This window comes from Oncorhynchus masou, chromosome 12, assembly GCF_036934945.1.
Source record: "Oncorhynchus masou masou isolate Uvic2021 chromosome 12, UVic_Omas_1.1, whole genome shotgun sequence".
Taxonomy (NCBI): Eukaryota; Metazoa; Chordata; class Actinopteri; order Salmoniformes; family Salmonidae; genus Oncorhynchus; species Oncorhynchus masou.
The window spans coordinates 53,387,845-53,409,722 of record NC_088223.1 but is presented as its reverse complement, the minus strand read 5'-3'; the positions used below and the strand labels follow the sequence as shown (position 1 = coordinate 53,409,722).

The 21,878-nt window shown below is 42.3% G+C and overlaps 1 protein-coding gene across 6 annotated transcripts in view; it reads left to right on the top strand.

The window, feature by feature from the left end:
- The first annotated feature begins 12,640 nt into the window (after positions 1-12,640).
- The window catches only part of LOC135550394 (signal-induced proliferation-associated 1-like protein 1), a 45,932-nt gene continuing 36,694 nt past the window's right edge, over positions 12,641-21,878 (top strand). For 3 of the 6 annotated variants that reach the window (XM_064981161.1, XM_064981158.1, XM_064981159.1), the window contains exon 1: positions 12,641-12,923. The gene's annotated coding sequence lies outside the window, so the exon portion shown is untranslated. The remainder of the gene's footprint in view (positions 12,924-21,878) is intronic. The other 3 variants (XM_064981168.1, XM_064981165.1, XM_064981166.1) reach the window with 1 other exon arrangement.

Here is a 21,878-nt window from a genome sequence, read left to right as displayed (position 1 = left end):
AAGGTAGAAACAACAATACATCACACAAAGCAGCCACAACTGTCAGTAAGAGTGTCCATGATTGAGTCTTTGATTGAAGAGTTTGAGTGTTTGTTGCTGCAGCGAACTGAAAAAACGAGTGACCCAGGGATGTGTGTGCTTTGGGGACCCGACTGTCAGAACAGGTGTTGTTTGTGGAGGATGAGGTGTGCAGTAGGTATCTCAGATAGGAGTAGTGAGGCCTAAGAGGGTTTTATAAATAAGCAACAACCAGTGGGTCTTGCGACAGGTATACAGAGATGACCAGTTTACAGAGGAGTATAGAGTGCAGTGATGTGTATAGAGTGCAGTGCAATGATGTTGCCTATAAGGAGCATTGGTGTCAAATCTGATAGCGCTCTCTTTCCCAGCAATCTGTTGAATATCAAGGTAAGAAGAAATTAGTTAAAAAGTTAAAAAAACAAAACATGTACCATAGTTTCAATGTGCAGGGATACTGGAGTAGTGAGGTAAATAGGCTATGTACATGTAAGCAGGGGTAAAACAAAAAGTGACTGTTAGCAGCAAGATAAAGTATAATAATAATAACAATAATAATAAACAGTAGCAGCAGATATAGTGAGTGTTTGCATGATGGTGTGTGTGTGTGTGTTCGTGTGTGGACGTCAGTATTTGAGTGTGTGTGTGTGTGTGTGTGTGTGTGTGGACGTCAGTATGTGAGTTTGAGTGCGTGTGTGCAAGAGTGTCAGTGTAGGTATGTGTGAACGGGTGGGTGGATACCTGTGAGTATGCAGTCAGTGCAGAAAGGGTCAGTGCAGATAGTTTGTGGGTGAGGGTGGGCAGCCATTGATTAGCTGTTTAACGGTCTTCTTCCTTGGGGATAGAAGCTGTCTTGGAGCCTGTTAGTCCAAGACCTGATGCTCCGGTCACGCTTGCAGAAAGTACAGTCCATGGCTGAGGTGCCTGGAGTCTTTGTACATCTTTCTGGCCTTTCTAGGACACCTTCCTTCCACGGAACCTTCTGAGAATAGAGCTAATGATGGCTAATAGGCCTGGAGAATTGAGAAAGGTCTCAAAATGGAACTTCACAAATTGACTTTCGCGATTCTTTTAAACCAATATACAAATAGCCGCGGAAAGTAGAGGTGCTGAGGGTAGAGCAGCACCCCCTTTAAAAATCTGAATTACAAAAAAAATCTGAATAATACAATTCTAAAATATTTTTTTGTTTCCCACAAAAGTACTGGGCCCTTGCTAGTCCTGTATTAGCGGACCGATATAGACATCTGTAGGGCGGGCAAAACCTCATATTATTTTTTAAGCTATACAGTTTTTGTGTACAATTAGGGTACATTGTTTACAAACAATGGAGTAAAACAATCTTATATTTTGGGTTGTAATGGGGTAAGACAGTTGAACTAAGCTAATGAGGCATTTATATTATTATATAATCAATGGCTATATATCATTAATTTAAAAGTCCAAAAATGGATGTACCAACCACAGACTAGCTTTAACGGTGATACCATTAGGCTACTTTCTGTCAGTGTTTTTCATAGCCTATATTTTATTGGAAATACTTCACTAGAATTTTGGTAGTTTAGGCTATTACCTTCCATGGTCACATGTACAATTATTAGGGATCTATTTTAACAAAACGTATGCAATGGTCAATCTTAGTGCTGGTTGTAGAGCTATAGGTTGGGGATGTGTCAGAAATATTTTTGCTATTTTCACAAACGGAATTATGGGTGCAGTTGCTGGCAGTGGCGCGAAAGGACTGGGTATTGAGGAGTAAACAAGTTGTAGGTGTGTCGAAGGCTTGACTCCTCACTGGCCAATCAGAACATGCTCCATGCATGGCTAAATATATGGTCAACTCCAAATCAAATGTTAGTCCATTATGGACTAGTTTGTTAAATAGCCTACAGAAACAAAATAACAAGATGTATGTAGGTATATCCTATCTTTGCTAAATATCTTGGAACATGTTTGCAGTCCACATTGTAAGAAGCCTAATTGCATGGCTTCAATATATAAATATATTGTTAAACAAAGCCTTCACACTGATATAGGGACTATGGCTACTTTAAATTGCATTATGTCTGCCATGTCTGAGCCATGGACAAGCCAGAAGTTGTCAATGAGCAAGATTAAATGAATTAAAAAGATAATTAATCATTTGAATACAATTGTAATTGAAACTAAACAAAAACTTGTTTTAAATAGGCTATATCTTAATACATTTACAGGCACCATACTTGCTCCCCGTGGGCATATAATATTAATGTAGACTATGGATGCTTTACGTACATCCAAAATAACAACGGGAGCACGCTGTTTTGCTGCTCCCAAACTGAGAGATATCAGGTGTTTTGTATGGGCTGCGTCTCAATCCACCTCATCCGCTTATGTCGGCCTTCCGCATCTGCAATGGGAGTCATCTGAAGGTAACCCATACAAACAGATGGAAGTATGGAGGTAGTTTCAGGCTAACAAAAATAATGGGTTAAATATGTGTCCAAAAAAAATAAATATATATTTCCTGAGCTTTCTTATATCTCCTAGATATATGATAGACACATCAAAACCTTATTCCTTACGATACTTTTTTTGACTGTCTTTATTTAGCATTTACAAATGTGTTGTAATTCCATGCATTTATATGGGCTATAGTAGTAAATGACAAATTCAATACCTTTTTTTATACCTAAAGGCGTCCTAAAATTCAAAATCAAATAACTAAGAATTTTAGAGGTTCATTCAGAAGAGGGGAAGCTATGCAATATTTCTAAATCGGATGGGGTCAGAAGCATGATATCAAAAATCCCATCTCTAGTTCCATGGCACTGTGCACAAACCTAGGAGTAAATATCTCTACGCATAACATTCACACACCTATACAAAATACATGGCTCCTGTCAATTGTATTGTTGCCTATGTGCGAGGCACATTCTCAAAAAAATATGCCGTTGATATGCATTATAGAAGGACTGAATAGTTTGGTGGAGCACGTCTTTGGTAATCAGACGAGGGGTGCTCTTTGAAAACGGGGATGTGTAAGCTACTTGAACAAGCAAAATGAAATATGAAGGTATGTGAATTGTGAATCATGAAATAGCACGAGGGCAAAAACCTCCAAAATACTTCCAGCCACTGTCAGTAGACCATAAAAAAACTCTTTATTCATTGGCTACTTGGCTAATGCATGGCCAGGATGAAAATATGCACTATGCAAAGCTGCTAAACTAGCCTTGATTAAGGGAAAGGTAGGCTAGGCTTGTTTTTTTGAATCAAATCAAATGAAATGGGGGGAAACCATTCCAAAAGGCACAACTCTCATGGGCACACAGCTGGATAGGCTGCGCTTCCGCTCTCAAAATCCATGTCATTATCAACTGCGTTACAGTCAAGACCTGCTTTTGGTTGTTCTTAAAACTTCCCTTTAGCGCTGCATGAAATTATCACTTGTGTGCTTGTTTATATGGACACACCTCAAATATGGCCACCCTTCCCCCTCAGCGGAAGCGAGCTGATATTAGACAGGTAAATTGCTGAACCTGGCGTAAGGGTTTACGACCATTTACACCTGGATCTCGCAGCTAGCTAGCTGCTATCCGTGTGACTATTGGCTTACGTCGATTCTGGAGTAAACATCAATTATTCCGGAGCTAGCCAGCTGAAAAGTTCAATCAGCCACTCCTGGGCTACAATCACCTATCCGGACCCGTTTTACTGCCGATGCTGAGCCCCACCGGGCCTTCACGACTGGACTACCGACGTTATCTGCCCGAGGGAGTTATCCAACTGACCCCTCCGTCGCGACGTTACCTGAACGCCCATCTGTGGCCCGCTAATCGTTAGCTGTCTTATTGGCTGCTATCTGAATAGGTCTATTGGACAATTTTTCTTGGGTCACTATAACTATATCTATTTTGACAATTGGATTGATCCCCTCTACCACACGGAACCCCACTAATCTACCGACGGAAACACACAAGGTGGCTAATAACAGACCTCCATCCTATGCTAGCTTGCTATCGATGGCCCGGCTAGCTGTCTGAATCGCCGTTACCCCAACCAACCTCACTACTCACTGGACCCTTATGATCACTCGACTAAGCATGCCTCTCCTTAATGTCAATATGCCTTGTCCATTGCTGTTCTGGTTAGTGTTTATTGGCTTATTTCACTGAATAGCCTCTAGCCCTGCTCATTATACCTTATCCAACCTTTCAGTTCCACCACCCACACATGCGATGACATCACCTGGTTTCAATAATGTTTCTAGAGACAATATCTCTTTCATCATCACTCAATACCAAGGTTTACCTCCACTGTATTCACATCCTACCATACCTTTGTCTGTACATTTTACCTTGAAGCTATTTTATCGCCCCCAGAAACCTCCTTTTACTCTCTGTTCCAGACATTCCAGACATTCCAGACGTTCTAGACGACCAATTCTCATAGCTTTTAGCCGTACACTTATCCTACTCCTCCTCTGTTCCTCTATTCCCCAGGCGTTCCCTTTTGATGACTTCTGTAACCGTAATAGCCTTGGTTTCATGCATGTTAACATTAGAAGCCTCCTCCCTAAGTTTTTTTTTGTTCACTGCTTTAGCACACTCTGCCAACCCGGATGTTCTAGCCGTGTCTGAATCCTGGCTTAGGAAGACCACCAAAAATTCTGAAATCTCCATCCCAAACTACAACATTTTCAGACAAGATAGAACGGCCAAAGGGGGCGGTGTTGCAATCTACTGCAAAGATAACCTGCAGAGTTCTGTCCTACTATCCAGGTCTGTACCCAAACAATTTTAACTTCTACTTTTAAAAATACACCTCTCTAAAAACAAGTCTCTCACGGTTGCTGCCTGCTATAGACCACCCTCTGCCCCCAGCTGTGCTCTGGACACCATTTGTGAACTGGTTGCCCCCCATCTATCTTCAGAGCTCGTGCTGCTAGGCGACCTAATCTGGAACATGCTTAACACCCCAGCCATCCTACAATCTAAGCTTGATGCCCTCAATCTCACACAAATGATCAATGAACCTATCAGGTACCACCACAAAGCCGTAAACACGGGCACACTCATATATATCATCCTAACCAACTTGCCCTCTAAATACACCTCTGCTGTTTTCAACCAAGATCTCAGCAATCACTGCCTCACTGCCTGCATCCGTAATGGGTCAGCGGTCAAACAACCCCCACTCATCACTGTCAAACGCTCCCTGAGACACTTCTGCGAGCAGGCCTTTCTAATCGACCTGGCGGGGGTATCCTGGAAGGATCAAATCAAATCAATTTTATATTTATTTTTCAAATCAAATTTATTTATATAGCCCTTCGTACATCAGCTGATATCTCAAAGTGCTGTACAGAAACCCAGCCTAAAACCCCAAACAGCAAGCAATGCAGGTGTAGAAGCAGTGTGGCTAGGAAAAACTCCCTAGAAAGGCCAAAACCTAGGAAGAAACCTAGAGAGGAACCAGGCTATGTGGGGTGGCCAGTCCTCTTCTGGCTGTGCCGGGTGGAGATTATAACAGAACATGGCCAAGATGTTCAGATGTTCATAAATGACCAGCATGGTCAAATAATAATAAGGCAGAACAGTTGAAACTGGAGCAGCAGCACGGCCAGGTGGACTGGGGACAGCAAGGAGTCATCATGTCAGGTAGTCCTGGGGCATGGTCCTAGGGCTCAGGTCCTCCGAGAGAGAGAAAGAAAGAGAGAAAGAGAGAATTAGAGAAAGCACAAGATGTTCAAATTAAATTCACACAGTTGAAACTGGACACCGAATAGGACAGGAGAAGTACTCCAGATATAACAAACTGACCCTTGCCCCCCAACACATAAACTACTGCAGCATAAATACTGGAGGCTGAGACAGGATATTGATCTCATCCCGTCAGTAGAGGATGCCTGGTTATTTTTTTAAACGCCTTCCTCACCATCTTAAATAAGCATGCCCCAGCATGCCTCAAGAAAATTAGAACCAGGAACAGATATAGCCCTTGGTTCTCTCCAAACCTGACTGCCCTTAACCAACACAAAAACATCCTATGTTGTTCTGCATTAGCATCAAACAGCCCCTGTGATATGCAACTTTTCAGGGAAGCTAGAAAACAATATACACAGGCAGTTAGAAAAGCCAAGGCTAGCTTTTTTCAAGCAGAAATTTGCTTCCTGCAACACAAACTCAAAAAAGTTCTGGGACACTGTAAAGTCAATAGAGAATAATAACACCTCCTCCCAGCTGCCCACTGCACTGAGGATAGGAAACACTGTCACCACTGATAAATCCACTATAATTGACAATTTCAATATGCATTTTTCTACGGCTGGCTATGCTTTCCACCTGGCCACCCCTACCCCGTTCAATAGCACTGCACCCCCCACAGCAACTCGCCCAAGCCTCTCCATTTCTCCTTCTCCCAAATCCAGTCAGCTGACGTTCTGAAAGAGCTGTAAAATCTGGACCCCTACAAATCAGCCGGACTAGACAATCTGGACCCTTTCTTTCTAAAATGATCTGCCAAAATGGTTGCAACCCCTATTATATATACTACCCATCACTGCGACCTGTACGCTCTCGTTGGCTGGCCCTCTCTTCCTACTCGTCGCCAAACCCACTGGCTCCAGGTCATCTACAAGACCCTGCTAGGTAAAGTCCCCTCTTATCTCAGCTCGCTAGTCACCATAGCAGCACCCACCTGTAGCATGAGCTCCAGCAGATATATCTCTCTGGTCACCCCCAAAACCAATTCTTCCTTTGGCTGCCTCTCCTTACAGTTCTCTGCTGCCAATGACTGGAACGAACTACAAAAATCTCTGAAACTGGAAACACTTATGTCCCTCACTAGCTTTAAGCACCAGCTGTCAGAGCAGCTCACAGATTACTGCACCTGTACATAGCCCATCTAAAATTTAGCCTAAACAACTACCCCCCCTACTGTATTTATTTATTTATTTTGCTCCTTTGCACCCCATTATTTCTATCTTTACTTTGCACTTTCTTCCTCTGCAAATCACCCATTCCAGTGTTTTACTTGCTATATTGTATTTACTTTGCCACCATGGTCTTTTTTTGCCTTTACCTCCCTTATCACACCTAATTTGCTCACATTGTATATAGACTTATTTTTCTACTGTATTATTGACTGTATGTTTGTTTTACTCCATGTGTAACTCTGTTTCGTTGTATGTGTCGAACTGCCTTGCTTTATCTTGGCCAGGTCGGAATTGTACTTGTCTACCTGGTTAAATAAAGGTGAAATAAAATAAATAAAAGGGGATGGAAAATAGCAGTGCACCAGTTTTTACATGGCGAAAATAGAGCCCACAGTTTTGTTATTACTGTGTAATTATTCTTATAAGAGCACTATAACAAGTATTGGTTTTACTCACCGGGATTTGGACATGAAGCTAGGCTTAGGGTTGAACCAGGATGTGGACATGAAGCTAGAGTTAGGATTAGGTTTATTGCTAGGGTTAGGGTTGAACCAGGATGTGGACATGAAGCTAGAGTTAGGATTAGGTTTATTGCTAGGGTTAGGGTTGAACCAGGATGTGGACATGAAGCTAGAGTTAGGATTAGGTTTATTGAGTTAGGATTAGTTTATTGGGTTGAACCAGGATGTGGACATGAAACTAGAATTAGGATTAGGTTTATGCTAGGGTTAGGGTTGAACCAGGATGTTAGGATTAGGTTTATTGCATTAGAACCAGGATGTGGACATGAAGGATTAGGATTAGGTTTATTGCTAGGGTTAGGGTTGAACATGAAGCTAGAGTTAGGATGTGGACATGATGTGGAATGAAGCTAGAGTTAGGATTAGGTTTATTGCTAGGGTTAGGGTTGAACCAGGATGTGGACATGAAGCTAGTTAGGATTAGGTTTATTGCTAGGGTTAGGGTTGAACCAGGATGTTAAGCTAGATTAGGATTAGGTATTGCTAGGGTTAGGGTTGAACCAGGATGTGGACATGAAGCTCGGGTAAGGTTAGGATTAGGGTTAGGGTTGAATTGTGGACATGAAGCTAGGGTTAGGTTTATTGCTAGGGTTAGGGTTGAACCAGGATGTGGACATGAAGCTCGGGTAAGGATTAGGTTGATTGCTAGGGTTAGGGTTGAACCAGGATGTGGACATGAAGCTAGAGTTAGGATTAGGTTTATTGCTAGGGTTAGGGTTGAACCAGGATGTGGACATGAAGCTAGAGTTAGGATTAGGTTTATTGCTAGGGTTAGGGTTGAACCAGGATGTGGACATGAAGGATGGGACATGAAGCTAGAGTTGAAGCTAGATTAGGTTGATTGCTAGGGTTAGGGTTGAACCAGGATGTGGACATGAAGCTGATTGCTAGGTTAGGATTAGGTTTATTGCTAGGGTTAGGGTTGAACCAGGATGTGGACATGAAGCTAGAGTTAGGATTAGGTTGATTGCTTAGGATTAGGTTAGGGTTAGGGTTGAACCAGGATGTGGACATGAAGCTAGAGTTAGGATTAGGTTGATTGCTAGGAACCAGGATGTGGACATGAAGCTAGAGTTAGGATTAGGTTGGTTTATTGCTAGGGTTAGGGTTGAACCAGGATGTGGACATGAAGCTAGAGTTAGGGTTGATTGCTAACCAGGATGTGGACATGAAGCTAGAGTTAGGATTAGGTTTATTGCTAGGTTAGGGTTGAACCAGGATGTGGAAGCTATTAGGAAGGTTTATTGCTAGAGGGTTGAACCAGGATTAGGTTTATTGGTTTTGAACCAGGATGTGGACTAGGGTTAGGGTTGAACCAGGATGTGGACATGAAGCTAGAGTTAGGATTCGGTTTATTGCTAGGGTTAGGGTTGAACCAGGATGTGGACATGAAGCTCGGGTAAGGATTAGGAATATTGCTAGGGTTAGGGTTGAACCGGGATGTGGACATGAAGCTCGGGTAAGGATTAGGTTTATTGCTAGGGTTAGGGTTGAACCAGGATGTGGACATGAAGCTCGGGTAAGGATGGAGGTTATGGTTGAAAGGTAGAGTTGATCCTTTAAAAAATAAAGAAAAACAGTTAAATTGGATGTTGTAAGTCCACAACAATGTTTAAATCCCATCAGGAGGGCCACTTTTGAGGTCGGGGAATGTTTTATTTTATGTTTGTGTGTAGTTACCCTTTAATTCAAGTGGCACATAGCAATAGGCTGTTGTTTAGTGGTGTTTTTGTAGCGCACTTGCTTGATAGTACAGTTTGCTAAACAAATACCCACTGGATTGATTCAAATACTTCTGACATCATTCTGCCAGGTAAGCATAGGCTACTTTGTAGTTAACGTTTAATTGACAAGGTTTTGGGGAAAGACTTTCCACTTTTTATTAGCATCGTCGCTACTGGTAGACGCACAAACACAGACAAGGGGAATTCTCATGGTCTCTTCAGCAAGTTGCAGGAAATACGAATCACGATTCTGTTAATGTTTTATGATAAACGTGTACCAACGAATTCATGTTCAATACATTTAGTTGATTCCATACTAAGTTCAATACATTTTCAATATTGTTGAATTCCGTTTTGATGTCTGGATTCCGTGATTCTGTAAGTGTTCTCCGTATCGCAGATTTTACAGGGCTCCACAGATGCAAAGTCTGGGACCTGGTCACAATTGCACACAAGGTTGTCTACGATGCAGTTTACCACTAGATGTCGCTGTATTACTGACTATTGCTGTGAGCTAGTATTGATAATTCACCAGTACACATAACGTGATATATGACAGCGCAAAGGACGTGGAAACCTTGTGTTAACATGAATTCACATGAAATGGGTAACGTCAACCTATGCCGTTTAGTTCAGTTCCAGAGCTGACTTTGTTTGAGCCTATAAGATCATTTGTATTCAGCATTCGGTGGAGTGTAATTATGTTAGGCCTCTATCAATGCTACAGCAACCCATCTACCTTTTCTTGTTCACGAAACATACTGACCAGGGTGGGTATAATGTGTGGAACGTTCCAACGGGAATCTGTTCCAAAAACTTCGTAAATAACAAGGTTGCCAACAAACAACGCATACAACGTTGGATAGCGGCCGAATAAGATACCGGGTAGGGGGTGGGCTATTTCATTAGGTTTTCACTCATCACGTTTATTCCGAAAAATGTCTCTGGTAGCCTATGGAAAAACATTAAGAATAAGCTACGTGGTGAGTTGATGCCTATTCGGCAGCTAGTTAGCTAGGTGAATAGATCATGCTACTTTATATGCGTTGTTTGTTGGCAACCTTGTACTTTATATAGTTTTTGGAACATATTCCTGTTGGAACGTTCGACAAATTCTACCCACCCCTACTGGCCAGGCAGCTCGACTTGGTAAAGCGGATAGATGCAGTAGGTTCTGTCTAGCGTCATGGTCTTAGGTTGGATAATGTGACAGCAGTTAGAATTCCATTCAACCATTTTTTATAATAGAGATATAAAGTGAAGCATTCAGCTTCTCAGGCAGTTCATGGTTCTCTTACAAAATAGGAAGGAGAAGTAGTGCTTAGAATAAATGAACTGGGGCTAGGCTGGTCTTTGACAATGAAAACCAATCATACCAAGGAATAATAGGAACTAGAAAAAAATCTTTGTCTGATCCACAATCACTGCTTACAAACTATTTTCTGTTTAACTGATTGGATTTATGTATGGTGACAGTTATTTGAAATATTTATTTAATCTACATTATGTAAAATATAGGAATTACCGAGGAAAAAGTTTGCATTGCCATGTGTCAAAATGGTAGTTTGAACATATCTCAAATGCAAAATAATAATGAATGATGAAAAAAATTAACATCAGGGTTCATTTAATGTATCAGCAATGTCATTCTAGTCTTAGACTATACCCCATTACCTAAACTGCTATCACATAAATCTATTGTCTTGTGCATCCAAAACTATTATCATTGTTTCCTTGTTTTAATTGGTTTTAGACTCACTACCCCCAACCCGTCCTCCTAGCCCCCACCCCCACACCCAGCTCTGTTGTGGGCTTGACCAGAGCTGGTGACCTATCAGGGCCATATGGTCAGGCGGGGGGTGACTTCATACAGTAATTAGTGGATGGAGTCGGGCCCCAGCTCCAGTGCCACATTAGCTAAAGGGTTGTTTAAAGTGGAACTGGTAAGGCTAGTAGTCAAAACAGACAGTCTCAGGCAAAACAGGCAGTCTCAGGCAAAACAGGCAGTCTCAGGCAAAACAGGCAGTCTCAGGCAAAACAGGCAGTCTCAGGCAAAACAGACAGTCTCAGGCAAAACAGGCAGTCTCAGGCAAAACAGGCAGTCTCAGGCAAAACAGGCAGTCTCAGCACATAACTGAGTATAGAAACCATGTACCAATGTCTACAATATACAACTATTTCTTGTGCTATTACACACACATGGGATATGCCTATAATGTTATGAATCATGCAGCATACACTTCCACGGTGTTGTACTGTGCTTTCAACATAAGGATGCATTTCAGCGTGATGAGAGGTGGAGAACCTGGGATTAGGTGCCCAGTCTTGTTCTAGATTGAGGTCCAAAATACTGTTGTTTGTGACTCTCTGTAACCCCTAGTGAGAAAATCCATCTGAAAACCATCTGAAAAAATAGATAAATATTACTGTGCTGGCACAACAAAGACAAATCGAAAGGACCATAATCCTTAATGATAATGCTTTAATTTGCCACAGTAAAAGGCTCACAAAGAGCAGCATAATTCCCCTCTTTCTCATAAACATCTCCGGTGTTCAGTCTGTGACTGACACCTGTGCTTTTGTAGGGTGTCATAATCACACCACGCCATGGCTGGACTTAGGGAGCCAAGGTAATGTCTATGGAAATGCAGATTGGCTTATAATAATGCCTGGAACGGCGCAAATGGAATGGCATCAAACACATGGAAACCATTTTGGAAGGTCAGGTGGCAGAGAACCTACTGGGCAGGGAGGGAATGGGAGGGGAGGGGGAGGTGAACAGTGATGATGGCCTTCTTTTAAAAATAATGGAACCTTTATTTAACTAGGCAAGTCAGTTAAAAACAAATTCTTATTTACAATGCCGGCCAATCCTGGCCAAACCCGGACAATGCTGGGCCAATTGTGCGCTTCTCTACGGGACTCCCAATCACGGCCGGATCTGATACAGCCTGGATTCAAACCAGGGACCGTAGTGACACCTCTTGCACTGAGATGCAGTGCCTTAGACCGCTGCACCACTCGGGAGCCCTCTGAATGTTTAGAGTCTAGTAAACAATGTACCCTCCTTGTTGGGGAACCATTTAATTGTTTAGTGTGGCCCCCACCCATTGGTCCATGTTTGGGGAGAACACTACACATGCTCCTTTCCCCCCCAACCTTTCCTCCAACCAAACACGTAGAATGGCACATTGTGGCTGACAGGCTAGATGCACTCATTGGTCGCTTAATCTAGTCACCCTAATCATTCAACCATTAGTCTTGAATACGGATTAGAGAGAGGGAGAGAAAGAGAGCACATCCTGCCTAGTTTGCTGTTTATTGCTGCCTCAGCCTCTCTTTGACAGAGAGAGAAAGAGAGAGAGAGAGAGGAGGGGGAGGAGAGAGATTGGGGATGTGCCGTGTGTGAGGGGAGGAGAAGGAGGGGTTTGGCTTCAGTGTGATGTGAATGAAATAGAATCAGCGTGAGGGAGGGAGACAGAACAAATCAACCTGCCTCTTTTGACTGAACAACGGAATGGAAGAGCTGAGCTCCTAGTCACACTGACCAGAGAGGAGTTTTATTTTTGGAGAGGGGAAGAAGGGAGCAGACAAGGGAAATCGAAGAGGGACGAGGAGGAGAAAAAGCCTCGGCGTGGGGATAGATAGCAGAAAAATGCTGTCATGGGGAGAGGGGGGAGGGAGGCTACAGAAAGGAACAGGATGATACCAGGCAGGGTGGAGCGGAGCTGAGATGTGGAGGTAAGCACTGTCTTTCTTTACTCAAAGCCTTCAGAATGCACACATTCCAAATTCCCTATAGCCTATGTCTGGTGATAATGAATGTGATTGATTTGTTCAGGACACCCCCTATGTGAGCATGCATATGCTCTTATTTCCTGTCGATTTCACCAGAGATTCAGATCATTCTGCCGTACAGAAGTGAGAGAGCAAAGGATGTGTCAACACAATGAACGGACGCTTTGTCAGGGGTAGAAAATTATGTCTGAGCGGCATTCTGCTATCTTCACGCTCGCCCCCCCCTCTGGTGTTCTGGGCTCGTTTTAAAAACGGTGTAATGACATTGACATGAAGTCACTGCAGACCTTGCTGTAGGGCGCTCGGGGCTGCAGGACCCAGAGATGTGGGCCAGGTGGAGGAATGGAGGGAGGGATGAAGAGACAGAGAGCATGCTAAAGACAGGGAGAATGAAAGAGGTGAATAGACAGGAACTATAGTGACACAGAAACAAAAAGGTAAGAGAAATAGGATATACATATAAATGTACTTGTTTTTTTACAGACTAAGGTCTGCAGCCCCTGCCTGTTTTTGTGTGGGGGATGATAAAGAGGACTGAGAGGGTACTGCATGTAATGTGCACAGACAATGATGGAATGGAGAACCAGAGCTGGGATCAGGGTGTTGTTTTCAAGGTGGCAAAGAAAAGGAGGGATGCGGGATATCATTTCTTTTCATTTTGGCATTGAGGGGGGTTGTGCTTTTTGGGGTTGGGGATGCAAGGGATTGAGAGGGCTGGTGTAGAAGAGAAAGGGGGAACAAGGAGGGAGATGAAGAGGAGAGGGATGAGGGACAGCTTACATAAGCTAGTGCACTATAAGGACTGGCCATTTAATTTATTTTGCGCCAGATGTGGTGTTCACTGTGGTTGTCATTAATCGACAATGGTATTCCTTATGATGATGAATGCATCGGGACTTGACATGGTGAAGTCCTTGCACTCTTTCCCGAGGAGTGTGGTAGGCCGTGTGCTTGTCTAAATTTGATGACAGGGACTTGGTCATGGTCTTTGTGCGTTCCTGGCCAGATTGGCAGAGGGTGTGACGTTATCGGTCCTAGACTGTTAACCTAGATGGTTGGCCAGATGTGCTCATGGATATGTGTGTGTGTGTGTGTGTGTATATGTATGAAAGTCAATCTTCTGAAATCAAGCTCTCTGAGAATGAATATACTGTTTATGTGATCGGGGGTAACTGAAGCCGGATGATAACATCAGATTTGTTGGTGCCACCATGACACATAACCACTATCATTGCACACATAGCACATGGGTACAAGAGTCTGGTGACGCGTTGAGGTCACACTGCCAATGATGGGGACAGATGCCGGTTTTATCGAGGGAAACGGACCCTACCACAGTGCTTAAATTGTCATGAAATGCTTCTAAAATATTCAAAAGAATTGATAATGTAATAATATCACAATAATAACAAAGTAATTACAAAATAGGATTGCAAAAGGGCATTCAACTTGGGATCAAATGTATTGTTATTTTGAGTGTTCTTTGAGAAGGTTAGGCCAGATAAAATGTCCACTCTTAACAGACATTCAACTATTTAATGCAGCAATCTCAACCCGACAGTTATTTACTTGTCAGTCAAATGTAGGTTCATGGATATACCCGGCAGTATTTTAGGGTTAAATAAACTCCCATGTACTCAAACTACGAGAAAAAAAAGGTACATTCTCTATTATTTGACAACATATCAGTAAAAAACTTTGCCCTCAGACTTTTATAGTTTGTGGACAGTAGGGAGATCGTTATATTATTGAAGGTATAGAACAATCAGATGTGTGTCTGTGACAGAAATATGCCTGTTCAGGTTAAAGTAGTGAAGCACTCGGGCGCTCTGAAAAAGAACACTTTTTCTTAGAACATGTTAAAAATGTGGCGCTTTAAATATGCTGTTTTGACCCAAATGATGGGAACTAGCCGTTGGCGTCAGAGCATCTACGTGTCTATATTTGTTCATCTATCTAGGACTAGTATTGTCACAGTAGGGGGCTACAAAAACCTGTGGGTGTCTGGGACTCTTTTTAAATATTAGAGGCTCTCTGTCAGTCAGCAGGGACCTGTGGCACAAATTCTTCAGCTGAGTGGGAGGAAAGGAGAGGCTGAACAGCTCGTCTCTGTGATCGATCAGGTCCACTTGTATTTCCTGCACAATCAAATTGCTACATCACTGTCCATTCCTACACCAGCCCCTGACCACAGAGGACAGATCTATTAAACAACATTGTGTTCCATAGTAAGAGGCATCTGACGAACGTACAGAACCACTTGACGTCTTAAATGTATAGATGAAATGTAAAGGAACTGTTACATGTTTGTCCTTTGCCAGTTTAATAAGTGGAGATCCTTAAAACATTGAAGGCCAAAATGACTTATATGATGTTGATGGAAATAATAGTGAGAGCAGCGGTAGTACACGTTTGTGTCGCAGGATGCTAGCAGAGCCCCGGAGCTAACAGACCCTGCTTGTCTCAGAGGTACTAAAGCTGTGTGTCACCCAGGATTTCAACTCCAGATCACACCGCTGCACTCTTTGCATACCAAATTGTATTTCAATGCCAAAAGCAACTCCTCTCCGTTGGACCGCTGCAGCGTATAGCCTCTCAACAGTCAACCAACCGTCTTCACATAGCACGACATAGACAGGCGCCTGTCCGACAACAACCTGAGGCTTGTGAAAATGCTATTCAATCTATGTTGAGGCCCACTGTGGTCCACGAGAGAGGAAAGTCACCATGGTGCTCCCACCGTGCCGCGACAAACTGACCTATTTCTACTCTCATCTTTTATGCAAGGACAAATGACAAATATGATCGAAAATGACTAAGACTATAGTTAAATAGATTTCCCTGGTGTCTTAGGAGAAATAATCAATATGTCCAATCAACATGGATCAATGTTACCGGGGCAGAATATTCTCTCCTCTAAAACATGAGTCAGCACCACACCATCTCCCTCATTTGGAGCCATTTTGGGTGACTAGGCCCCGTCTCTCTATCCCTCCTAGTGAGCAGTATGTCTGCGTGACCGAGGTAGGCTGGTGGCCCAGCAGTGCCACCCCCTCTGAGCAGAGCATAGGATGGTAGGATGGTGGATGGCAGTGTAAGCCACTGGGTGGATCCTCTAATCGGCTTGTGCTCTCTTTTGTCACCTGTCCTCTGTGGCCATGCTCTTAATGGGAGCTCAGTCTCTGGAGTGGAGTCACCCTCAGATTTCTGTCCCTGGGCTCTGGCCGGCCTATAGCTCTGCTGCACAGGACCTGACTGCACAATGAGGAGGACAGGAGAGGAGAGAAAAGGGAGAAAGAGAAAGTGATGGGAGGGAGGGGATGAAGGAAAGGAGAGAGAGGCAGAGAGGAGGATTAGAAAGAGAGATGGTGAGAAGTAAATCAAGTACTGTGTTTGTGCAACTGGAAGGGACATGTTTCAACCTGTATTGGCTTGTTGTTTTACTTCTCTAAATTAACATGTTTTCAACCCATATTGGTTTGTTGTTTAACTTCTCTATATTAGGTCTTAATGCAGGTCGAAACGTGTTCTTTCCAGTCCCACAAATGTTTGCGTTTTATTTATAATTAGGATTATGATAAAGATTATTTTGAGATGGCATAAGTTGAATGAAAGCATGACTTCTGTAAATTTGAATAAATTCTCTCTAGTGGTGGTTGGTCATGTCACATGTTGATCCATTGATACAGATTTGCATACTGTAAATAACCCACTAGTCAGAAATACTGTAGGCAGTGCGTGTGGAGTTTGCTGTCGGCTGTATTATTAATCAACCAGTTATATCATACATACACTAAAAAACACACACAAACACCTACTGTCTTCGTTGTTCCAATTCCCATTATAGGAGAAGTGCACTCAGTGACATTCAGTGGTGCTGAAAAGAGATCTAACTCAATACACTCCCACGACATCGCTCCTTCCCCATCCTGAGCAAAGATAGATCAAAAAGGTAGAAAACAACCCTGCACAGAGAATCTGTCAGGGGAAAAGACCTCAGGAACATTACCACAATATCACATCAATGGGTCGATACATACAATATAGTGAAAATCATTACTGCTCTAGCCATGTGGAAAAAGCACTTCATAGTATGTCATGCTACAGTCAAGAAGAGGGAAAGAGTCATTGTGAAACTGGCTGTGTCTGCATGTTAATGGCATTGGCAGTAAAGAGAGAGAGAGAAAGAAACAGGGTTACCAATGAGAAGCGGTTAGCTGTGGCACTGGCAGATCTGCTTCACGCCTGTCTGTTCTGCCCTTGTGTGTGCCCCTGAGGCTCGGCTCAGACAGCCACCGCACAGGAAACACACAGACGGGATGTGACCTCACAGACTGAGGTGGGGGGCCTCATAGCTAGGTCAGAAACACTGAGCATAGTGCACTAGCAAGCTCCGATACTATCCTTTAGTCATTATCATGACTTATCATCACTTAGTTGCTGCACTAATCCTCTCCTTTAGTCATTATCACAACTTATCATCACTTAGTTACTACACTGATCCTCTCCTTTAGTTAGTCATTATCATGACATATCATCACTTAGTTACTACACTGGTCCCCTCCTTTAGTCATTATCATGACTTATCATCACTTAGTTACTGCACTAATCCTCTCCATTGTGTCATTATCATGGCTTATCATCACTTAGTTACTTCACTGATCCTCTCCTTTAGTCATTATCATGACTTATCATTTTTTTCCCCACCTTTATTTAACCAGGTAGGCTAGTTGAGAACAAGTTGTAATTTGCAATGCGACCTGGCCAAGATAAAGCATAGCAGTGTGAACAGACAACACAGAGTTAAATATGGAGTAAACAATTAACAAGTCAATAACACAGTAGAAACAAAAGAGAGTCTTATATACATTGTGTGCAAAAGGCATGAGGAGGTAGGCGAATAATTACAATTTTGCAGATTAACACTGGAGTAATAAATTATCAGATGGTCATGTACAGGTAGAGATATTGGTGTGCAAAAGAGCAGAAAAGTAAATAAATAAAAACAGTATGGGGATGAGGGAGGTAAGAATGGGTGGGCGATTTACCGATAGACTAGGAAAAGCTGCAGCGATTGGTTAGCAGCTCAGATAGCAGAAGTTTGAAGTTGGTGAGGGAGATAAAAGTCTCCAACTTCAGCGATTTTTGCAATTCGTTCCAGTCACAGGCAGCAGAGAACTGGAACGAAAGGCGGCCAAATGAGGTGTTGGCTTTAGGGATGATCAGTGAGATACACCTGCTGGAGCGCGTGCTACGGGTGGGTGTTGCCATCGTGACCAGTGAACTGAGATAAGGCGGAGCTTTACCTAGCATGGACTTGTAGATGACCTGGAGCCAGGAGCCAGTTACTACACTGATCCTCTCCTTTAGTCATTATCATGACTTATCATCACTTAGTTACTATACTGATCCTCTCCTTTAGTCATTATCATGACTTATAATCACTTGGTTACTACATTGATACTCATCTTTAGTTAGTCATTAACATTACTTATCATCACTTAGTTACTACACTGACACTCATCTTTAGTCATTATTATGACTTGTCATCATTTAGTTACTATACTGATCCTCTCCTTTAGACATTATCATTACTTATCAACACTTAGTTACGACACTGATCCCCTCCTTTAGTCATTATCATGACTTATCATCACTTAGTTACGACGCTGATCCTCTCCTTTAGTTAGTCATTATCATGACTTATCATCACGTAGTTACTACACTGATCCTCCCCTTAGTCATTATCATGACTTATCATCACTTAGTTACTATACTGATCCTCCCCTTTAGTCATTATCATTATTTATCATCACTTAGTTACTGCACTGATACTCATCTTTAGTTAGTCAATAACATTACTTATCATCACTTAGTTACTACACTGACACTCATCTTTAGTCATTATTATGACTTGTCATCACTTAGTTACGACACTGATCCTCAGCCCAGACAGCCACTGCACAGGAAACACACAGACGGGATGTGACCTCACAGACTGAGGTGGGGGGCCTCATAGCTAGGTCAGAAACACTGAGCATAGTGCACTAGCAAGCTCCGATACTCTCCTTTAGTCATTATCATGACTTATCACCACTTAGTTTCTACACTGATCCTCTCCTGTAGTCATTATCACGACTTCTCGTCACTTAGTTACTACACTGATCCTCTCATTTAGATAGTCATTATCATTACTTATCATCACTTAGTTACTACACGGATCCTCTCCTTTAGACATTATCATTACTTGTCAACACTTAGTTACTACACTGATCCTCTCCTGTAGTCATTATCACAACTTTTCGTCACTTAGTTACTACACTGATCCTCTCATTTAGTCAGTCATTATCATTACTTATCATCACTTAGTTACTACACTGATCCTCTCCTTTAGACATTATCATTACTTATCAACTCTTAGTTACTACACAGATCCCCTCCTTTAGTCATTATCATGACTTATCATCACTTAGTTACTGCACTGATCCTCTCCTTTTGTCATTATCATGACTTATCATCACTTAGTTACTACACTGATCCTCTCCTTTAGACATTATCATTACTTATCAACTCTTAGTTACTACACAGATCCCCTCCTTTAGTTATTCATTATCAATACATATCATCACTTAGTTACTACACTGATCCTCTCCTTTAGTCATTACCATGTTATCACTTAGTTACACACTGATCCCCTCCTTTAGTCATTATCATGACTTATCATCACTTAGTTACTGCACTGATCAGTTAGTCATTAACATTACTTATCATCACTTAGTTACTACACTGATCACTCATCTTTAGTCATTATCATGACTTATCATCACTTAGTTACTGATCACCCAGACCGCCACCGCACAGGAAACACACAGACGATGTGACCTCACAGACTGAGGTGGGGGCCTTTAGTCATTATCACTGACTTATCAGTCATTATCATGACTTCTCGTCAGTTACTACACTGATCCTCTCCTTAGTCATTATCACGACATTATTACTATGATCCTCTCATTTAGTTAGTCATTATCATTACTTATCATCACTTAGTTACTACACTGATCCTCTCCTTTAGTCATTATCATTACTTATCAACACTTAGTTACTACACTGATCCTCTCCTTAGTCATTATCACGACTTCTCATTAGTTACTACACTGACCTCTCATTTAGTTAGTCATTATCATGACTTATCATCACTTAGTTACTACACTGATCCTCTCCTTTAGACATTATCATTACTTATCAACTCTTAGTTACTACACAGATCCCCTCCTTTAGTCATTATCATGACTTATCATCACTTAGTTACTACACTGATCCTCTCCTTTAGTCATTATCATTACTTATCATCACTTATTTACTACACTGATCCTCTCATTTAGTCATTATCATGACTTATCATCACTTAGTTACTACACTGATCCTCTCCTTTAGGTAGTCATTATCATGACTTATCATCCCTTAGTTACTACACTGATACTCAGCTCCAGTTCCACCCCCAATATTATTCCAAATCCAACCCGACTGTAGCTTTTGTGTCTGTTTACTTTACTATCATACCTTACAAAAGCTCATGCCATTGATTTCACCTAAATCAATGTGCTTGGGTTACAGTCTCTTTCGCACCCTCCACTTCCTTAAAGAGGCATTAATGGCTTGGTTACACTCTGATGGTTGAACTATGAAGCATGAAGCATGACACACACAAGCAGATGTAGCCTGCACACGGAAAGGAGCAAAATTAGCTTGTGTCATCAAGCACAGTTCGCATATTGGCATGTAGTTCCAGGGCAATGTACAGAGTACATAGGGGAGACAGAGCCATAACTTGATGTTGAGGCTAGAGAGAGCAGCAGGATGGCTTGTCTGATGCCAGGTATCTACCTATGAGGTGGAAGACAGGCAACCGTGACCACTGTCCTCTCAGTCAGTCACCAGGGTAGCTGTTTAGGCCCCTTGCTTTTCTCAAACTTTACTAACGACATGCCACTGGCTTTGAGTAAGGCCAGTGTGTCTATGTATGCAACACTATACACATCAGCTACTACAGCGACAGGAATGACTGCAACACTTGACAAAGAGCTGCAGTTAGTTTCGGAATGGGTGGCAGGGAATAAGTTAGTCTTAAATATTTCCAAAACTAAAAACATTGTATTTGGGACAAATCATTCACTGAACCCTAAACCTCAACTACATCTCGTAATGAATAATGTGGAAATTGAGCAAGTTGAGGTGACTAAACTGCTCTGAGTAACCCTGGTTTGTAAACTGTCGTGGTCAAACATGTTGATACTACAGTAGCTAAGATGGGGAGAAGCCTGTCCATAATAAAGCCCAGCTCTGCCTGCCTTTTTAACAACACTATCAACAAGGCAGGTCCTACGGGCCCTAGTTTTGTCACACCTTGACACCTGTTCAGTAGTGTGGTCAGATGCCACAAAGAGGGACTTGAGAAAATTACAGTTGGCTCAGAACAGGGCAGCACGACTGGCCCTTAAACATACACAGAGAGCTAACATTAATAACATGTATGTACGTCTCTCATGGCTCAAAGTGGATGAGAGATTGACTTCATCACTACTTGTTTTTGTAAGAAGTGTTGACAAGCTGAATGCACCAGCTGTCTGTTTAAACTACTAGCACCCAGCTCGGACACTCATGCATACCCCACAAGACACACCAAAGGTCTCTTCACTGTCCCCAAGTCCAGAACAGACTATGGGAGGCGCACAGTACTACATAGAGCCATGACTTCTTCTACATAGAGCCAAACCCTCTTTTACGCTGCTGCTACTCTCTGTTATCTTTTATGCATAGTCACTTTAACTATACATTCATGTACATACTACCTAAATTGGCCCGACCAACCACTGCTCCCGCACATTGGCTAACCGGGCT